At 46.8% G+C, this 18,825-nt stretch overlaps 1 long non-coding RNA gene across 15 annotated transcripts in view; it reads right to left on the minus strand.

The window, feature by feature from the left end:
- LOC138849406 (uncharacterized) overlaps nt 1-18,825 on the minus strand; it is a 305,173-nt gene that overhangs the window by 243,048 nt on the left and 43,300 nt on the right. For 3 of the 15 annotated variants that reach the window (XR_016232911.1, XR_016232912.1, XR_016232908.1), the window contains one exon: nt 3,333-3,520. The exons of 3 other annotated variants lie outside the window; for them this stretch is intronic. This is a non-coding gene — a long non-coding RNA (uncharacterized LOC138849406). 9 more of the 15 variants (XR_016232909.1, XR_016232917.1, XR_016232910.1 and 6 more) reach the window with 6 other exon arrangements.

Consider the following 18,825-nt stretch of genomic DNA (forward strand, 5'->3'; position numbering starts at 1 on the left):
GGGCTCCATCAAAATCACCATGACTTAGTGACTAAAACAGGACAAACCTAGACTTTCTTTCAAGCCAGTGATCCAAGAGATTAGACAACAACATCATCAAGAGAAGGGGGCACCAGGAAGCGGAGGTGAGCAATTATCATCCCTAAGAAGCCAAGGTGGCTAAGCCGAAGTTTAGCTCAACATTTTGGAGACATTTTGCCTGTGGCAGCCAAACAGTAGTGGATGCCTCAGTCTGCATTTTCTTTACTTTAACTAAAATTTGAGAGGAGGTTCTTTGCAAAATAAAAGGTTCATTTCAGCCCACAATTGGAGGTTCCAGGGTCAGGCAGCATCTGATGGGGGCTGGCCATAGCAGGTACAGAGGCACCATCACAAGGTGAGGCAGGGAAGGAGAGAGAAACTAGGTGGAATTGAACTCGAATGATCAGTGGTTCTCCAATGTGAGAAGCAGGGAATGTCCCCCAATGACCCGATGGCCTCCCTGTGGCCCACCTCTCAGATGCCATCATTAGACCAAGTCTCCACCCCCTTTTTGTAAAAGAAGTATTTATTTATTTGGAAGTCAAAATTAGAGAGAGAGAGAGAGAGAGAGAGAGATATCTTCCATCTGCTGGCTCACTCTTCAAATGGCTGCGATGGCCAGGGTAGTGCCAGGCCAAAACCAGGGTCAGGAGCTTCTTTCAAGTCTCCCACATGGATAGCATGTTTTTCCCAGGCCACTAGCAGGGAGCTGGACCAGAGTGGAGCAGCCGGGACTCAAACTGGTGCCTTCATGGGTTGCTGGCATCATAAGCAGCAGTTTCACTCACAAAGACACAACGCCAGTTCCAAGCGTCAACTCACCATCAATCAACCATTAACACTAAGACAGCAGAATTTAAATATCTGCATCAGTTTTTGGGAGACAAGTGCTGCAGCGCCCATACTGTGGATTAGAACACAGACCTGACTCAGGTTCTGGACCTCTGTGCTTTGGTGAGGAAATGGCTGAAGTGCTTTACGATGCCCTAGGAAAGCCCACAAGAATTCTGCTTAGAAGATTCTAGAAAACTGAAGAAGCAGCTTAAAAAGAAGAGTGGGAAAGGAAGCCTTGTTCTTTTTATTTCATATCCTTTTTACTATTTGATATTTGTTAATGATTGCATGTATTATCTTAATTGTTTTTAAAAAGGTGACATATTTTAAAGAGTTTCCTGAACTATAAAATGTCATTTAGCAAAAAAAGAAGAAGAAGAAAACTAAATTCTTCTCCTAGCTCAAAATGTATGTTCCCATTAGGGCAGTATTTGATCTTCTTTGGTGCATACCAAGTGTCCTGTCACCTCTGCCCTCCAGCTCTGTTTAGATATCCTGGAGGTTTGTTACTTGACAATTGCAGCTAAAAATATCCCTGCCCTTTGCCCATTCCCAAATTATGACTTTTGTAAGCACTTGTTTCACATAATATTTGTATTATGGGGAATTTGCCCAGGACTCCATGGCTCTTGTTCACTCAACAGACACTGACGACCTACTAGATGCTACACACCTCATGACCCTGCCAACCAGGAAGACAGACACGTGAGCCAAATGTTAGCGCAGAGACAGGGCAATGCCTAAATAAAGCATCTGAGATATGCTTGGAAGACATAGAAGAAAGTGAAACCATCCCATGGAGGGAGTTAAGAAAGTGTGCCTAGAAGATGTGACGATTGACCTAGGTTCTGAAAGGAGAAATGGAGTTTTCCAGAAGCCAAGGAGGAAATAAATTATCCCAAGCATGTCCAAAGACAGCCAGTGTGAGAAGTGTGTCCACCAGGATTGTCAGGGGCTGCTCCCAGAAGAGAAAGGTGGCAGGCAACCAGAAATTCTCAAGCCAGGTGGGCGTGGCAGCTGGGGAGCCCTGGGGCAGTGTACAGCTTGCAGACACAGAGAGGGCAGGAGGAGCCCGTGGGTGGAAGAGACCTGGAGAGGGAAAGAATGAGAGGAGCTGTAGGATACTGCTCTGCAGGGGGATCTGAATTAACACCTGCCCCACCCCCAAAAAGGAACTCCCATGAGAGCGACTCTGGCCATGAGTGTAGGTCCATGTGTAGGCAATGAAATTGACGTGGGAGAACTGGAGTCTCTGAGGGCTGTCCCAGTGAGAGAAGAAAGCGGGGTGGGTGGATCAAGGCACATGAGGGTCTCTGTCATCACAGATGTTCTGTCTCAACGTGGGCAGCAGCTGCAAAGATGTTTGCCACAGAGGTAATTCACTGAGTTGCTCTGGCTTTGCTCGTGTGTTCTGTAGTTTGGGTTTTTATGGCTACTTTACAGTGTAGGAGGTTACCCACATCTAGATCCAACGTGTGTCTTGTCCTCCAAGGCCTCTGGATGGTTCCTGGCAGCACAAGGCTGCAGGCAAGGCTCCAGGTGGCCGAGCCATAGCCCAGTCCCACTGAAAGCACCATGTGCTCAAGAGACATCCAGATGGTTGCTGTGGTGGAAAGGGAGTAAGAAGCTATGAGGCGACCCAGACCTGTGACAGAAAAGGGAAGCAGGCAAGTGGGGATCTTCAATAGAACCCTGGAGAAGTAGGGCTCCTCCCAAATGTGATCCTCATCTCCACAACTTCTGTCCATCAGAGTCATTGTCACAGCCTCTGGCCTCCCTGGGCCGTTGCGGATCCCAATGGGGACCCCTCGCTCAGGGGCAGGGTAATGAGCTAAACATCACTGGAGCAAAAGAAGAGCTCACAGATGTGTCTTCAAAGAGAGGAGGAGGAGGAAGAGAAAGGAGCAGCCCTCTCTGAGCCCTGGTGCTGCTGGCACAGGTGTTTACTCAGACTTCCTGGCTCAGCACCTTTGGAATGCTTGTCCCAGAGCAACAAAGGGCAGGTCTCTACTGGCTAGGAGGGAGACACACACAGTGCCCTGCACTGCAACCAGGAGAAGAGTGCACCCCGCTCAAGAAGTCATCACACAGACAGCCCCAGGGCAGCTCCTGGGCTTGACGCTTCCTCACTGCTTGGCTGGGGCCACCATTTTCTCTGCTTCACATTGGTCCCTATGGGGTCAAACACCACAATGTCTGACAATGTGGTCCAAAGCAGGCTTGCATTCAAGGGTCCAACTGGACTGGGCCCCAGTCCCCAGCTTTCAACTTGGGATCTCTATGGCCTTGAGCAAAATGTTTGCTCCCTCTGGTCCCCTCTGTAGAACGAGACAATAACACCACCCTCAGTGGGGGGTGGGGGGGATTGTGTAAGGAGCAGGTGCAGCCACATCCTTGAAGCACCTGGCATGGAGCCTTATACAGAGCAGGTCTGCAGGAAATGGCAGTGTGTGTTGTCATAACTCGGTAGAATTCATAGCTTCTTTATTGTAAAGTCTCAATGAGATAATCCCCAGAAAGGTTAAAATCATAAAACCCAGCAATGCCTATGAGTGGTGAGAATGGGGAGCAGCCAGCATTCCCACTCCTCCCGTGGAGAGCAGCCCTGGGAAACTCTTCAGCCGGACACATGCAGCCTTGAGCACACAGAGTTCCACTCCTATATCTGTTAGAAACCCAACAGAAAATATATTTGTACATTCCAGAGAAAATGGTCATAGCATCATTCTTCATAAGAGCCAGAAACTGGAAATTACCCAAATGTCCATCAACAGAATCAATAAATAAATCATGATGCATTCACACAGCACCGAGATTAAGTAAATTCCTGCTCCATTCAGCAACATGAATGAACCACATTAACTGAGGGTTGAATGAAAGGAGCCAGACACAAAGGAGGTCATTTACATTGACTGTGAAAATGGGCAAGACTCACCAGCCCGGTTGGTAGCTGGGAAAGTGGTTATCCCTGGGGCAGAGGCAACCTTTCCGTGAATGGGCAGGGGACCGAGGGGGCTTCTGGAGATGTGCACTATTCCATTTCAGGATTGGGGGGGGGGGGGGGGGGGGCTCCTGTGTGATTGTCCACTTTGTGATAACTCTGTCAGCTTACCATGTGCATACTTTTCTAAGGATCTTACACTTCAGTTTTTAAAAAATTATTTAAAACTTTTTAAGAATCAGGCCGGCATCATGGTGTAGTGGGTTAAGCCACTACCTGCAATGCCAGCCTCCCATATGGGCACCAATTTGAATCCTGGCTGCTCCACTGCTGATCCAACACCCTGCTAATGCTCCCGGGGAAAGCAGTGGAGGATGGTCCAAGTCCTTGGGTCCCTGCACCCACGTGGAGGACCTGCAAGAAGCTTCTGGCTCCTGGCTTCAGCCTGGCCCAGGCCTGGCCATTGTGGCCATTAGGGAAGTGAATCAGAGGATTCAGAGGATGAAAGATTCTCTCCCCCCACCCCCACCTCTCTGTCTCTCTTGCTGTCTAAGTCTGCCTTTCAAACAAAAATAAATAATTTTTTAAAAAGTAAAAAAAAAATCAAGCAAAAAATTCTGTTGCACCATGAGATAAAAACTCCTTCTCATGGGAGAGTCCTCCAAAAAAGTTTGTGAGAAAATGGAATGAACAGATAAGTTTACAGGGCAATGCTTTAACCTAGCGGTCTCACAGTACGGCACCTGGGCTCAATCCTCAGATCCAGCCCCCGACTCCAGCTGCCTGCTAATGCACATCCTGGGAGGCATCAGGTGATGGCTCAAGTACCTGGGGCCCTGCCACCCACGTGGGAGACCTTAACTGAACTCCCAACTCCCAACTCCAACCTCAGCCCAGCCACAGCTACTGGAGGCATTCTGAGAGTGAACCAGCGGATGGAAGCACTCACTCTCTAACAGATTCTTAAAATTTAAAAGACACTTATTTTAGTACAAAAATTATTGAAATCCATGCACAGTTTTCCCTACATTTTCTGAAGAGCTGTAGTACAGTCCACTGCCCATCTCTTCCTAGAGTCTCCAGATTCCATTGCTTCTTGAGAGCCAGCCTTTGCCAAGCCTGTGTGTGTGGTATGCCTCTGAGTGAGTGGCGTGGTTTAGTTCCCTTAATCTTCATGGCATTTTCTGAGTGAAATGGCCATACTTTATGTGCTGGAAGTAGTCCCAGTGTAGGACTCTTCCCCTAGCAAAATGAGTAGCAGCACCCACACACACTTTGACTCTGGGCTGGAAGAATTAACTTCATATTCACCCTGTTCGTGAGGTGGGCAACGTTATTATCATCTTTAAAGAAAACAAATGACACATGAAGAATGTAGGTGATTTGCCCAAAGTCTCAGAACTAATAAGTAGTAAAGTCAGAATGTTTAAAAAATTTATTTAATTGGAAGGCAGTGTGACAGAAGAAGGGGTGGGAGGGAAAGAGAGAGAGAGAAAACGAAAGACAAAGATCTTCCACTGATTCACTCCCCAAATAACCGCGACACCCAGGAGCCAAGAACTCCATTCCTCATGGGTGGCAGGGGCCCAAGCACTTGGGCAATTGTCTGTTGCCTTTCCAGTGGCACTGGCAGGGAGCTGGATTGGAAGCGGAGCAGCCGGACTCAAACTGGCACTCTGATATGGGGATGGCAGCACTGCAAGCAGCAGCTTACCTGCTGGGCCACAACACAGGCCCCCTAAAGTCCGAACTTGAACCCAGAGTACAGCTCCTCATCACTAGGATTCACTGTCTTACTGGGCCCAATCTCATTATTCCTGAACTTCAAAAAGTGGCGACTAACTTGTCTGCCGCTGTTGTTGCTTTAACCCATTTGCTACTGTCCTGCACAGGAAAGCTGCCCACCTCCCTGGTGAATCTGACAGCTGAGCCCACAGCTCAAAGCTGAGTGTTCAGGACAAGAGTGGAAATCCCCTCCCCCTTCTCCTTTGGAAATGACACGGATATACTGTCTCCCATTATATTTTCTTCTCATTCAGTGTATCTACCAAGACTTCCTAATCAGTGAGTTATTCAACGAGCCCAGCACTGAACTCCAGTACTAAACGGGACCTACACAGCTCCTGTTCCTGAGGGTTCACAGTCCAGCAGGAGAAATGACACTGAAGAAATGATGGCGTGGCCAATTGTCCATTGATGGACAAGGGTTGTGGAGCATGTAACCCGGGACTTGACTTCATGAGGTTGGGGTCTCAGCCAAGCCTTCCCAGAGGCAATGACATTGGAGCTGAGTCCTACAGGATGATGGCAGGCTTCAGACTGCTGAAGATGGGCTGTTTGGGAAGAATGAGCGGTACACGCAGAGACCCTGAGGATGGAAGGAGCTTCGGAGGGCAGTGCTGTGTGAGGCTGGTGAAAGGGGCTGTGGGATGTGGCTCTTCTAGGGCCTGCAGCCCAAATGCAGACCTCACTTTCTACTCTAAGTGTGATGTGTCTGGACTCATTACCAGGAGAACGGCACAACCCCACTTCCGTGCAACGCTTCCATTCCTGGACTTCGAATCGTTGAATACACTGAGCACAGTCAAGAGGAAAGCCACCCCCATTCACCCAGGTACCCCAAAAGCAGACAGCAATCTTAGAATGAATGTCTTTGGTTACCAGAAACTTGTTTATCTTTTTCAATAACACACTGCCAACTAATACGCAGAGACTAAATTTGTCAAAACTCCTGGCTCACAGCCAGCAATTGCAAAATCCCACTATTCACTCTGCAGCCTATTGTTCTACTCAAAAGAACAGTATTCACATGGACAACAAGAATGGTGCCCCCCGAAGGTGGGATATGCAGTGTCACCCCCATCACCACCACTACCACCCGGCTATTAAGACGCGTACACTTACTTGTCTTTATATGTGTGCCTTTGTTTATGTATGAAACTGTGCTCCTAACTCTTTCCAAAAGTGATTTAAGGAGGTTATACGGATAGAGAAAACAGAACAAGGTAACAACAGAAAGAGAACATAAATTCAAAGGAAAAGAAAAATAAAAGGAAAAACAAGAATAGGGCCATAGAAGTGATTCAGGAATGAGGTTATTACCAAAATGTGTTCTTGGAGTTTTGAGCACTCAGCTTTAAGTTTTCTAGCAGCCAATGTTGTTGAGATTTGAGGGAGCCAATTAATCAGATCCTTTGTCAGAAGGTTTGGAACCAACAGAGACACAGAACCGAGAAGAATATTAAAGTGTGCCCTTTGTTTCAGTGAAGGAAACGCTGTTATTAGAGAATTGGGCTTCAGGCTGAGACTCAAAATATTCTTCTACCATGAAGTGCACTAATGTACCCCTAGCTACAGAAGAACGGAAGACTGCTGGCCCCTCTCTAACAAGGGGTCACCCCACCCCCTTCCTGCAGGAGGCAAAGACAGGGACAAGAACACCCATGCTCTAAGGGTGGGTGTTCCAAAGGGAGCACTGAGCAGCCAACACCATCAATCAATCAATTTACAGGCCATGCCCAGGAAGTCGCTTATAGAAGGCAGAGAAGAGCAGAAAGTAGTCCACAGGCATACCTTTCTATATTGTCCAAGTACACATCTCTCCACTGGTCTAACCTGAGCCAACACATTGTCGCAGTGTGTCTTAAATGTTCACATGCACACACATCACCCAAAGACCTTGTCGAAGTGCAGATTTACTTATTTATTCAGAAGGCAAAGGTACAGAAAAAGGGAGAGGCAGGGAGAGAGAGAAGGAGAGAGAGAGATCTTCCATCTGCTGGTTCAACCCCCCCCCCCAAATGGGCACAGTGGTCAGAGCTGGGCCAGGCTGAGGCCAGGACCTGGGACCTCCAGCCTTGTCTCACACATTGGTGCCAGAAGCCCAGGTATTTGGGCCATCTGCTGTTGCTTTCTCAGGTGTGCAGCAGGAAGCAGTTCAAGCTGGACTTGAACCAGCGCTCATATGAGACGCCAGCGTGGCAGGCAGTAGCTTAATCCACTGTGTCACAATGCTGGCCCCTCATTTTAATTTAATTGCCTCTTTAAATAAAGGTCTTATCAACAAATATGGTTGCATTCAGACATACTTGGGGCGAGAGCCCTAACCCATGAATTGGGCAGGGGACACATATCAGCCTGTGTTACACAGTCCGAAGCAGTGGGAGCTGTTACAGATGTGGGTCCTCGCTCTGAAAGAGCAGGTGACTTGAGGCTCCCGTGCCTGGGGAGCTGAGATTTGGAGTCAGGGCACTAAGTCTGTACTTCTCACCAGCTCTCTCCTGGCACGATCCCTGGGCTCATGGAGGAGCCTGGAGAGCCCCAGATCCTACCCCAAGACCATCTGCCTCAGAGCCCCGGAGGAGGGAGCTTGCGATGCTACCTTCTCACTGACTCCTGGGTCGCACCACAATGTCAGAAGCTCTTCACTGCACCATGCGGACTCCCACTGCTGCTCCCTGGCCCTCTTAACCCCTGCTCTAGGAGATATGGGAGGCCTGGGTGCCAAGCGTCCCTTCCCACGGGCTCCTGCATCTCCCTGGTTCCCAGGCAGGCTGGCAAGGGCTGCAACGCACCATACACCTCCCATGTCCTCGCCTGCCTTCCTCCCAGCTGAGTCTCCCCTCGGGCTGCTCCTGGGTCTGAAGCCCAGTCCTCCACGTTCACTTCCTCCACAGCCAGCAGGAGCTCCATCAGAGATGCAGGCCAGTGACGGCTGTCTGGTAGGAGCAGACACAGAGGCTGAGCTCGGCCAGGCTGGTTCGCCCAACCACTCCCACCATCTCGTGTTCCAGGAGCCCTAACAACACCAAGGTCCCTCAGCTTGCGAACCACCTTCAGAAGCCAAGCACAGCTGATGCAACCTGCAGTGTGTCCTGCTGCTTGAAGGCTCCATGGAGGTATGGATGAAACAGAGCCGACTGCTCAGTAAGTACTAGCATGTGTGTGCACACCTAAGGAACTTCGTCACCGCAGTCAGAACAAACACACCGGCACACCTGGCCCCTTGACAATCTCCCTGTCCCTGCCCACCCCACCACTCTCTCACCCCTCTGCCCTCCACTGTCAGCACGATAAATTATTTCTTCAATAGCACCAGCCACGTTCAGGAGCCACATGTGGTTCCCATTCCAGACCGCACAGGTAGAGACCTGTCCCACCACGGCAGTCAGTCCCACTGGACAGCACCACCCTAGATATCAGGGCCTAGCCCCAAATTGCTTCCTGGGCTCCCTGCTTTCCTGAAGTCATGTGTGATTACTGAGAGCCTTCCAGGTGTCAGGGTATCAAGCATTTTAAAATGTAACGTCATGAAGTAATCACAATGGCCCGAGGAGATAGGAACCACTACTGTCCCTCATTTTACAGATGAGAAAACTCACTTGAGAAAGTCAAGTGTGTGGGGAGAGCTGGTCTGGCTTTAGATCCTGCGTTATTTCCAGGACAGCACCACTGGATGGTTGAAGCCACAGATCTGGGAGTCTGCCCGCGGGGTCCCCATCCCAGTCCCACCACCTCCCGGCTGTGTGCTCTGGGGCGAACCCTCAGTTAGCTACATTTTTCCATTTCCTCGTCTGCACAGTGAGGATACAATAAAACCTGTCCCATACGATCGGGTTTAGTATTTAGAGTAGTACCTGGCACACAGTGGGTTCTTTAATATGGCACACGGTGGGTTCTTTAATACAAGTGCTTCGTATTTTGTGCTGTTTTCCTTCTTCCCATCCCAAATCCTTTCATGTAACATGCCAATAGCTCAGACACAGAAGCACATATCTTGAATAATTAGACATTTATTGGCTCCTATATTCCCTCTCTCAACATCTCCTGAGTTCCCGTGCTACGTCACGCCCAAGGATGAATGAGGCTCTCTGGCTTCAGACTTCATATTTCTGCTCAGACTTCTCCCTGGTGATCTGTAAGTCACTTCCTTTTCTGTTAAAGTAAGGACAGGATTATTTGAGGAAACAGAGCTCAGAGTCACGTTCCCACTTCGCTGCCTTTTCAGAAGAGGCAGACGATGCTGCAGTCATAATTTGTTCCAATTCTTCACAATCCTTTCTCCACTGCCTTTCGATGTTTCAGTCAGAGCAAGAAAGCAGGTACATTCTCAAGGAAAGTCGAATAACAGATTACCACTGTAAGAATCATCATGACAGATTAACACTATAAGAATCACCTGGCACAGCAGGTAAAGCCACCACCTGCGACACCGGCATCCCATGTGGGCACTGGCTCTAGTCCCAGATGCTCCACTTCCCATCCAGCTCCCTGCTAATGCACCTGGAAAAGCAGCAGAAGATGGTCCAAGTCCTTGGGCCCCTGCACCCACCAAGGGAGACCCCGAAGAAGCTCCTGGCTCCTGGCTTTGGATCAGCCCAATTCCGGCCATTGCAGCCGTTTGGGGCGTGAACCAGCAGATGGAAGATCTCTCTCTCTCTCTCTCTCTCTCTCTCTCTCTCTCTCTCCCTGTCTCTCTCTCTAACTCTGCCTTTCAAACAAAAACAAAAAAAAAATCTTTTTTAAAAAAAAGAATCATGACAGATTGGCACTGCAAGAATCATCAAGTCCTAGTGTGAATACTCATTAAGGGAAACTGAATTTGAGAGGAGCGTATCAGCAGGCCTGGTCAGAGCTAAGACTGCCTTTGCTGGTAGACGGGCCAGAGAGAGAGAGAGAGAGAGAGAGAGACTCCTCCCTTCCCTGGGGAACGTGGCCTCCCTGTCAGCGGCACTGCCACCTCCCTGTCCACCTAAAACTTTTGTTTCTAAAGAAAGAGGCTGTTAAAGAGGGGTCTTTAAAACATTCCTGGAAAATGTGCATTGTGCAGAAACTACGTGTGAGTTTCAAAGATCTTTGCCTAAAAATAAACTCACCTTTTAATTTCATCTTTCCATGAACTTCTTGAAGTCCCCTCCAGTTTCTTTGAAGAAGGTCTAGGCGAGAGGTCCCCACCAGGCCACCCTCACTCACTGCTGAAGCGCCCAGGATAAGCACCCACCGGCTGAGACCTGGACAAGGAGCTGCCCTCGGCTTCACCCAGCCAGCAGCACAATGTGGAGGACCAGAGTCCACGGCCAGAGAATGCACTGACACACACACATTCACACACTCTTTTACACACTCACTCTCACACACAGATTCACACACCCACAGACACACTCACACTCATACAGATTCATACACACTCAGATTCACACACACACTCACAGATTCACAGATACACACACTCATACACACTCACTCACACAGATTCACACACACTCAGATTCATACACACTCACACTCATATTCAGACACACAGATTCACACACTCACAGATTCACAAATACACTCATATACACACAGATTCACACACACTCAGATTCACACATTCACTCACACTCAGATTCACACACACTCATATAGACATTCACTCACACAGATTCACACACACTCATATTCAGATACACACAGATTCACAGACACACAGATTGACTCATATATACACTCACTCTCACATACAGATTCACACACACTTGCACAGATTCATAGACACATACTAACAAATTCACAGATACACTTATACACTCACACTCATACAGATTCACACATACTCACACTCATACACACAGTCACATGCACACAGATTCAGACATACACGAAGATTCAGACACATTCACATTCCTACAGATTAACAGACACACACACAGAGATTCACAGATACACACTCACAATCTCACAGATTCACATACACATACACTCATACTCCTACAGATTCACACACACACACAAATTCTCAGATACACACTCTCACACAGATTCAACACACACTCATATAGATTCACAGTCACACTCACAGATTCACAAATATACACACAGATGCACACACACTCACATTCCTACAGATTCACAGACACAAACTCACACACAAACTTCCACACAAACACATCTTCAGGTTCATCACTTCCACCTGATGTGGTTCCCTTTCTAAAAGTGACAACATTTTCACCCAGCCTGAGAGTGTTAAGGACCCCCTCCTGATTACACAAACCAACATGTCTAGCTAGATAGGACTTAGATTAGTGAAACCATAGACTCTATCCCAGGAGCATGAAAAAGTTCTCCTTGGGAACATATTGATCCTTAGAAATACAATCTTATTTTCTGGGGCCATTAAAGGGAGATTATGCCACTGGACCTAGCAAGATGCTATCCCCACTTATCTTCTGTGCCCAGCTGATACTGATCTTAATTTAAAAGACCCCAAAGGGCCATGCTTATTTAGGCCTTGGAATAATCTATTTTTCAAAACTCTGCTCTTCTATTTAATTCCCTTATCTAGCATTTTCCAAACTGTGTTTTGTAGAACAATACATCACAAGGTGCTAATGAAAATCCTGGGGTGATGAAAAGTAAGTGGTTCTATAAGCAAATATATTTTGGAAATACAGGACTGAAGGAAATTGTAAAAGCTTCTCTGTGCAGGACTTCTCAGAGCCTTTGATATGCTAATGTGTGCAATGATTCAGACAGGCAGAATTAGATACATGTGAAAAGTAGCTGACACAGGGCCCTGAGCACTGGCCTGAAGCACCGGCATTCCATATGGGTGCCGGTTCTAGTCCCGGCTGCTCCTCTTCCCATTCAGCTCTCTGCTATGGCCTGGGATAGGAGTAGAAGATGGCCCAACTTCTTGGGCCACTGCACCCCCATGGGAGACCCAGAAGCAGCTCCTGGCTTCAGATCGTCGCAGCTCCGGCCATTGCAGCCATCTGGGGAGTGAACCAGCGGATGGAAGGCCTCTCTCTCTGTCTCTCCCTCTCTCTGTAGCTCTTTCAAATAAATAAAATAAATCTTAAAAAAAAAAAAGAAGAAAAGTAGCTAACATAGATGGATGCATGTGAGTAATAATAACCAACCAATGTCAGCATTTAGAGTTACTGGCAATAGGCATTGTGGTGTAGCAGGTTAAGCCTCCACCTGTGACATCAGCAAACTATATGGACACTGGTTGGAGTCCTGGCTGCTCTACTTCCTATCCCGCTCACTGCTAATGTACCTGGTAAAGTGGTAGATGACGGCCAAGTGCTTGGGGCCCTGTACCCACATGGGAGACCCAGAAGAAACTCCTGGCTCCTGCCTTCGGGTTGGCTCAGCCCCAGCACTTGCAACCATTTGGGGAGTGAACCAGCAGATGGGAGACCTCTCTCTCTCTCTTCCCTTCTCCCTGCCTTTCAAATAGATAAAGAAAAATAAATAAATAAGTATTTTATAAAAGAATTACTGGTGTTCCCACAGACTAACTCCTAAGGGCAAAGCTAAAAACTCCCCATGGGACTCCAAATCCCATTAAGCTGGGTGGTATTAATGCCATCTTATTAATTAAAGTGATCATTTTAAGTGTGTAACTGATCATATAGATAAGAATAAGTGTCAAAGCGATCATATAAGTAAGACCAAGTGTCTGCTAATAACAATAGAGAGAATTAAAAAGGAGAGAATGATCCAACATGGGAAGCAGGCCACAAAGCAGATTAATAGAATGACAAACACAATAAACAGCACTCTGACCTCAGAATCAGCCCTAAGGCATTTGGATCTGCTAAAAAGCCCATGAGAGCATTTCAGGCATGGAAAACCAAGGCAATGTGACAAAAAATTACCTAAATGAAGGATCTCTGTGAGATCCCAGTGGAAAGAACAGGCCATCAAAGAAGGCCTTTCTCTGAGGGGAGGAGAGAACTTCCACTTTTATTACGGCCTTGTCTAAATAAGATTGGAGTTTGTGGACTCAAAAGGCTTCCATAGCCTTGGCAGCGCATGTCAAGAGCCTCAGGTGATCCCTGACATCATAAATAAGAGTGTCAATTGTTAAATCAACAACAGGAATCACTGTGCACTTAATCCTCATGTAGGATCTCTGTCCTTAATGAGCTGTACTATGAGAATTAACAGTAAAATCAGTACTTTATACTTTGTGTGTGGGTACAAACTGCTAAAATCTTTACTTAGCATAGAGTTGATCTTCTGTTTATAAAGATAATTAAAAATGAATCTTAATGAAGAATGGGATGGGAGAAGGTATAGGAGGTGGGACAGGAGTGTGGGTGGGAAGGTGGTTATGGGGGGAAGAACTGCTATACTCCTAAAGCTGTACCTATGAAATTTCGATTTATTAAATAAAAAGTTTCTAAAAAAAAAAGATAAAGAAGTCTCTGAGGGGATTTTACGCTGGCAAAAAAATTTGTGTGTGTATGTGTAACAAATGAGCTTATTAAAATATTAGTGGAAATGAATTAAAGCATGAGTTTTCTTTAAAAAAAAAAAAAAAGAATTACTGGCTATCCTAATGCCACAATGCAAGGCTTTCCCAAACTGACATGCTGAAGATCCCCTCTTCCACAGAATGGTTACTTGGACTTCATACTCCATGAACACACTTGGGAAAGGCTAATCTGCTTATCATTCCCTATTAATGTTTAATAAGCACTTTCCTCATTTCTCTGGGCAAAGAAACAAGATAAAATATGATGCCATGTGTAACTATACAAAATATAAAGGAGTCTTATTCCTCATTTTGGAAGCATTTACAGTCTGGAAATAAGACTCCTTCCTACAGGGGCAGAACCTCCCTCATCAGAGCTAATGGTCCCAATAGTATTATATGGTTTTAACTACTTTATTTTTACTAAACAACAAAAATGGGCATTTCCATGCATTTGGATAATTTGTTAAGGAAGACTTTAGGGACACAGAGAAAAATGCATAAGTCACATTTATTGTCATTCATTCACCATTCATTAAAATACACACAAATACACAGATACACATATAAATCTATATGTACCATCACATATTAGATATGCATGCATTAAGTGTGGCAGGCCATTATACTTCTAAACACTGGGGATTTAGAAATAAGTCAAGTAGGCTATGTTTCCACCCTCAACCTTGTGGGGCACAGAGAACGGAGATAAGTAAGTAAACAGAGAATATCGGGATGAGAAATCTAGAAGAAGCAAATTAGGGCAAGGGGACTGCAGAGCGTCAGGGCCAGAGAAGGGGAGAGATTTCTTAATTTTTTTAATGCTTGTTTAATTTATATAAAAGGTAGACACAGAGAGAGATCTTCTATCCACTAGCTTACTTCCCCAATGCCCCACCCCCACCAACAGTTGGGGCTGGACCAGGCTGCAGCCAGGAGCCAGGAACTCAGTCTAGGTCTCCCTCTCGGGGTGGCAGGGGCTGACCGACTTGAGCTGCTTTGCAGGGGTTGCATTAGCAGGAAGCTGGAATCGGGTAGAGCTGGGACTCTCATACGGGATGCAGGAATCACAAGTGTCGTCTTAACCCCTGCGCCAAACACCCATGCCTGGACATTACTTTAAATGAAGAAGTCGGGAGGGCTTCTCTGGTAAGATGACATTGGAGCAGAGTCCTGAGTGGAGCCTAGAGAAGGCATGCAGAGCTTGGAACACGTGTGTAACGCCGAGGAGAGTGGCTGGAGCCAAGTCAGTAGCAGGGAGAGTGGGAGAGGATGGCAGGCAGGAGAGCACTTTTCCTCTGGGGACTCACTGCAGGACTTTGAGCAGAGGAGCAATGCAATCTGGCCTGTTGAAAAGGAAGAGGCAGCCTGCTGGATCGGGAGTAGCAGTGGGAGGGCAAGGAAGGGAGCAGAGGACATAATCCAGGCTCAAAGAACCATGGTGGTTTGGACTGGAGAAGCAGCAACAGAGGAGCCTCAGGGAATGAAACTCAATGGGGAAAAGGACATCACGCAAGAGCTCCCTGCAAGGAGGGCCGACAGGGGAACGGGGGCTCTGTCTTCCTATGACTGAAAAGGTTCAGTAGCCAGAATCGACCCTTGATCAGTAGGTGGGTCCAGCTTCAACTTGTTAGCAACACGTCATCTTCCTTCTACCCAGAGAAACGTGTGCGGTCAAGATCTAATTCAAGGTGACTGGTGGATTACCATAGCTACAGGTGCCTGGCAACCAGGATTAGATTCAGGGCCACGAATCTTTGGACTCCCATCTCCCGCTGGGAATACAGTTCCCTGTAACGGGCATTCCTGAAACAGTCCAGAGCCAAGGAGAGAACTTCCGGTTAGCCTCTCCCTGTGTCTGGTTGGCTCTTCCTCCCATAGAAGGGGCCTTCTGAAGGACACAACAGCAGAGCCAGGCTCTGGGGGGCTACCCAAACAAACCATTAGCCGTTTCAAAGAAGAGGTGCAAGTGCTAAAGGCGAAGTCTACAAAACTGGCCAGGAGGACAGAAGGAATGAAAGTAATCGAGAAGATATTTCACAGACTGGTGTTAGCACACAGAGGGGAACAAAACACAAAACAAAGAACAGAGCAGAGGGGACAGCCAGGGAGCAGCAGACTTTGATGCACTGATCCAACAGACCTCTTGTCTATTCTTGTATATGACGTTTCTCATTGGAAAACAGCCACACTCACTCATTTACATACAGTTTGTGCCTGCTTTCACGGTGCAATGGCAGAGTTGAGGCATAAGGACAGAGGTCATATGGCCCACTTGGCCACAGACACAAGGCGATTGCCCACCATTGGTGCAACTGTTCCAGAGGGCTGGAGGACTTTGGTTGCTATCTCCTGCTCACCTGAGCTTGGCTGAAAGCACTAAGCTATGATGGAGCATGAAGGATGCTAAAAAAATTCTAACCTCTTTCAAAGATGCAGACAATATCTCTGACCAAACGAGGCAAGGGGGAAAGCCCCATGTGTTACAACAGCCCTGGTTCCTTTCTCAACTCAGGACCTAACATCACATAGAGGGGCAAAGAAGCAATGGGAAAAGTATGAGACAGGAGGAGGAGCAGTGGAGACTCAATGGTGTCCGCACAGAATTCACATGTTGAAGCCCTTCCATCCAATGTCATGGTATTGGGAGGCAGGACCTCTGGGAGCTCATAAGGTTTTAGATGGGGGCATGGGGCCCTCGTGGTGACATTAGTGTCCTTATAAGAGGAGACCCCAGAGACTTGCTCCCTTTCTGGCGTGTGAGGGCACAGCAAGAAGGCAGCTGTCTCTCCAAACCAAAGAAGGGAGATGCACCAAATCCAAAGCATGTTGGCCCCAAGACCTCACACTCCAGCCTCCCGAGCTGAGCTGTGAAGCTCTGGTATTTGTTGTGGCAACCTGAGCCACGACATTCACCAAGCTATCTGACCCAGTCATTAGGAAGTGACACTGAGGGCGTTAGACTGTGATCTGGCTGCTACAAAAAGGTTACCGAAATAGCATAGGCCCTCCATCCTGGGACTAACATTTCCCCTTCCCTTTCTCTGGGAAGGCCAAATTCCAATTTTATCTCTTCCAAGCACCCAACCAGGAGTCAACCAGGAAAATGGAAATTGGTACACGATCCTGCTTTTAGTTCCCAGGAAATGTTTCCTAGTGAATGGTCACTGGACATCGTCCAACATCCCCCCGGCTCCCCTGCAGAGCTTCCATTTGCTGCTGATTGTTTTCTGGATTCAGAGCTCTTCGAAACAGGCTCCAAAATAGCCAAGGTACGGAACTTCAAGAACTCTCGTTCCTTTCTTGCTTCCAACATTTGCTTATTGAAGCATAGTTAACCATCTAAGTGGTCACCTCTATCCGGGTGAGGTAACTGTGAGAGATCTGGGACATTCAACAACTCCAGAGTCACCCTAGACTTTGGGGGAAGGAAGGTAAAAAAAGGACCATACTACATTGTAGTTCCGCCAACACACATTGCATCCATTGTCCTAAGTGTAAAAGAGAGACACCTGTTGTCCCCTTTCTATCTACAAACCTTAGAAATACATAGAAGCTAGGAAATGGTGGGAGTGATAAGCATTTTCCTCTACAATATTCTCTAAGCCCTGATTCTCTTCAGAAAAACTCTGTAGCCCAACAATTCTTTTATCCTCTGTTGTGAGATACAGTGGTACCTGATTGCATGACAAGACAGCTGGAGAAGTTTCTTTTAAAATGTTGGCAAAGACCTGCAAATGCTGTTGTTGACAATGCTGAAATGGTTTCTTAATGCCTTGGGGCGATGCAAATAATTCTCACCCCTAAAAGCCTGGCACTGTCTCTGGGGCCCTGCCCTGCCCTGCCTGCAGAGTGCCCATCTGCCCCTTTCTGCTCTGAGAGCCACAGGGCAAGAAGATGCGTGTATTTACAGGCAGCTCATTTTTCTTGTCTTCAGAGCTGTGAGTGATGGTGGTATTTTTCTGCCATGGGTTTTGCTTTCTTCTCTAGTGTTTTTCCTTAGACTGTTGATTTCTCATGTTTACTGCTGCTTTGTTAAACCTGAAAAGGCTGTAGTACGGGAGGAAGGCTCACAGGTTCTGAGTCGCTGTTGTCCTTCCACAAGGTTAAGCCAGGGCTATTTGGAAGTTTGCCTCTTTGAAGATTAGTGAAGTTAAAGCACATGTTTTAATGTAACTGATCTGAAAGCAGCTAATAGAAAAATTTGCAAAGAAGAGTTCAAAAGCCAATGGAGAAATACAAATGGCCAGGAAACACGCTAAAAAAAAATGCCAGATGTCACAATAATGAAAATTGCAAATGCAAATGCTAACAACGAGCTTCTATCTTTGCCCATCACATTAGCAAATCGCCTCTTTACTCTTTTAACATAACACCCAAGATTCATAAAAATACTATATTTGAGTCATGTGGGTGTGTGTGCAAAATGGTGGAATCAGTACAGTAAAACTAAAATTGTTTTCAAAAGACAATCTTGTGGGGAGTAATCTGGTAATATATTCAAAAATCTTATAATTTTATATAAACCATTCAGTGTAGAAACATGTCCTATGAAATTTCACTTCTACAGAGATGAAGGGAATACTATGGGTATGCAGGATCCAGTAGAAAGAATGAAAGCTAATGTCATGTGTCACCTTGGATGGCCCCTGCTGTCCAGATATTTAGTAAAACATTACTTCCGATTACAAGGGTATTTTTTTCCCAATGAGATTTACACTTAAACTGGTGGACTTGGAATAAGCAGATTTCCCCGCATAGTATGTGTGAGTGGGTCCCATCC

The sequence above is a fragment of the Oryctolagus cuniculus genome, chromosome 4 (assembly GCF_051225735.1).
Source record: "Oryctolagus cuniculus isolate XC-2025 breed Fujian yellow rabbit chromosome 4, ASM5122573v1, whole genome shotgun sequence".
In the NCBI taxonomy this organism is placed as follows: Eukaryota; Metazoa; Chordata; class Mammalia; order Lagomorpha; family Leporidae; genus Oryctolagus; species Oryctolagus cuniculus.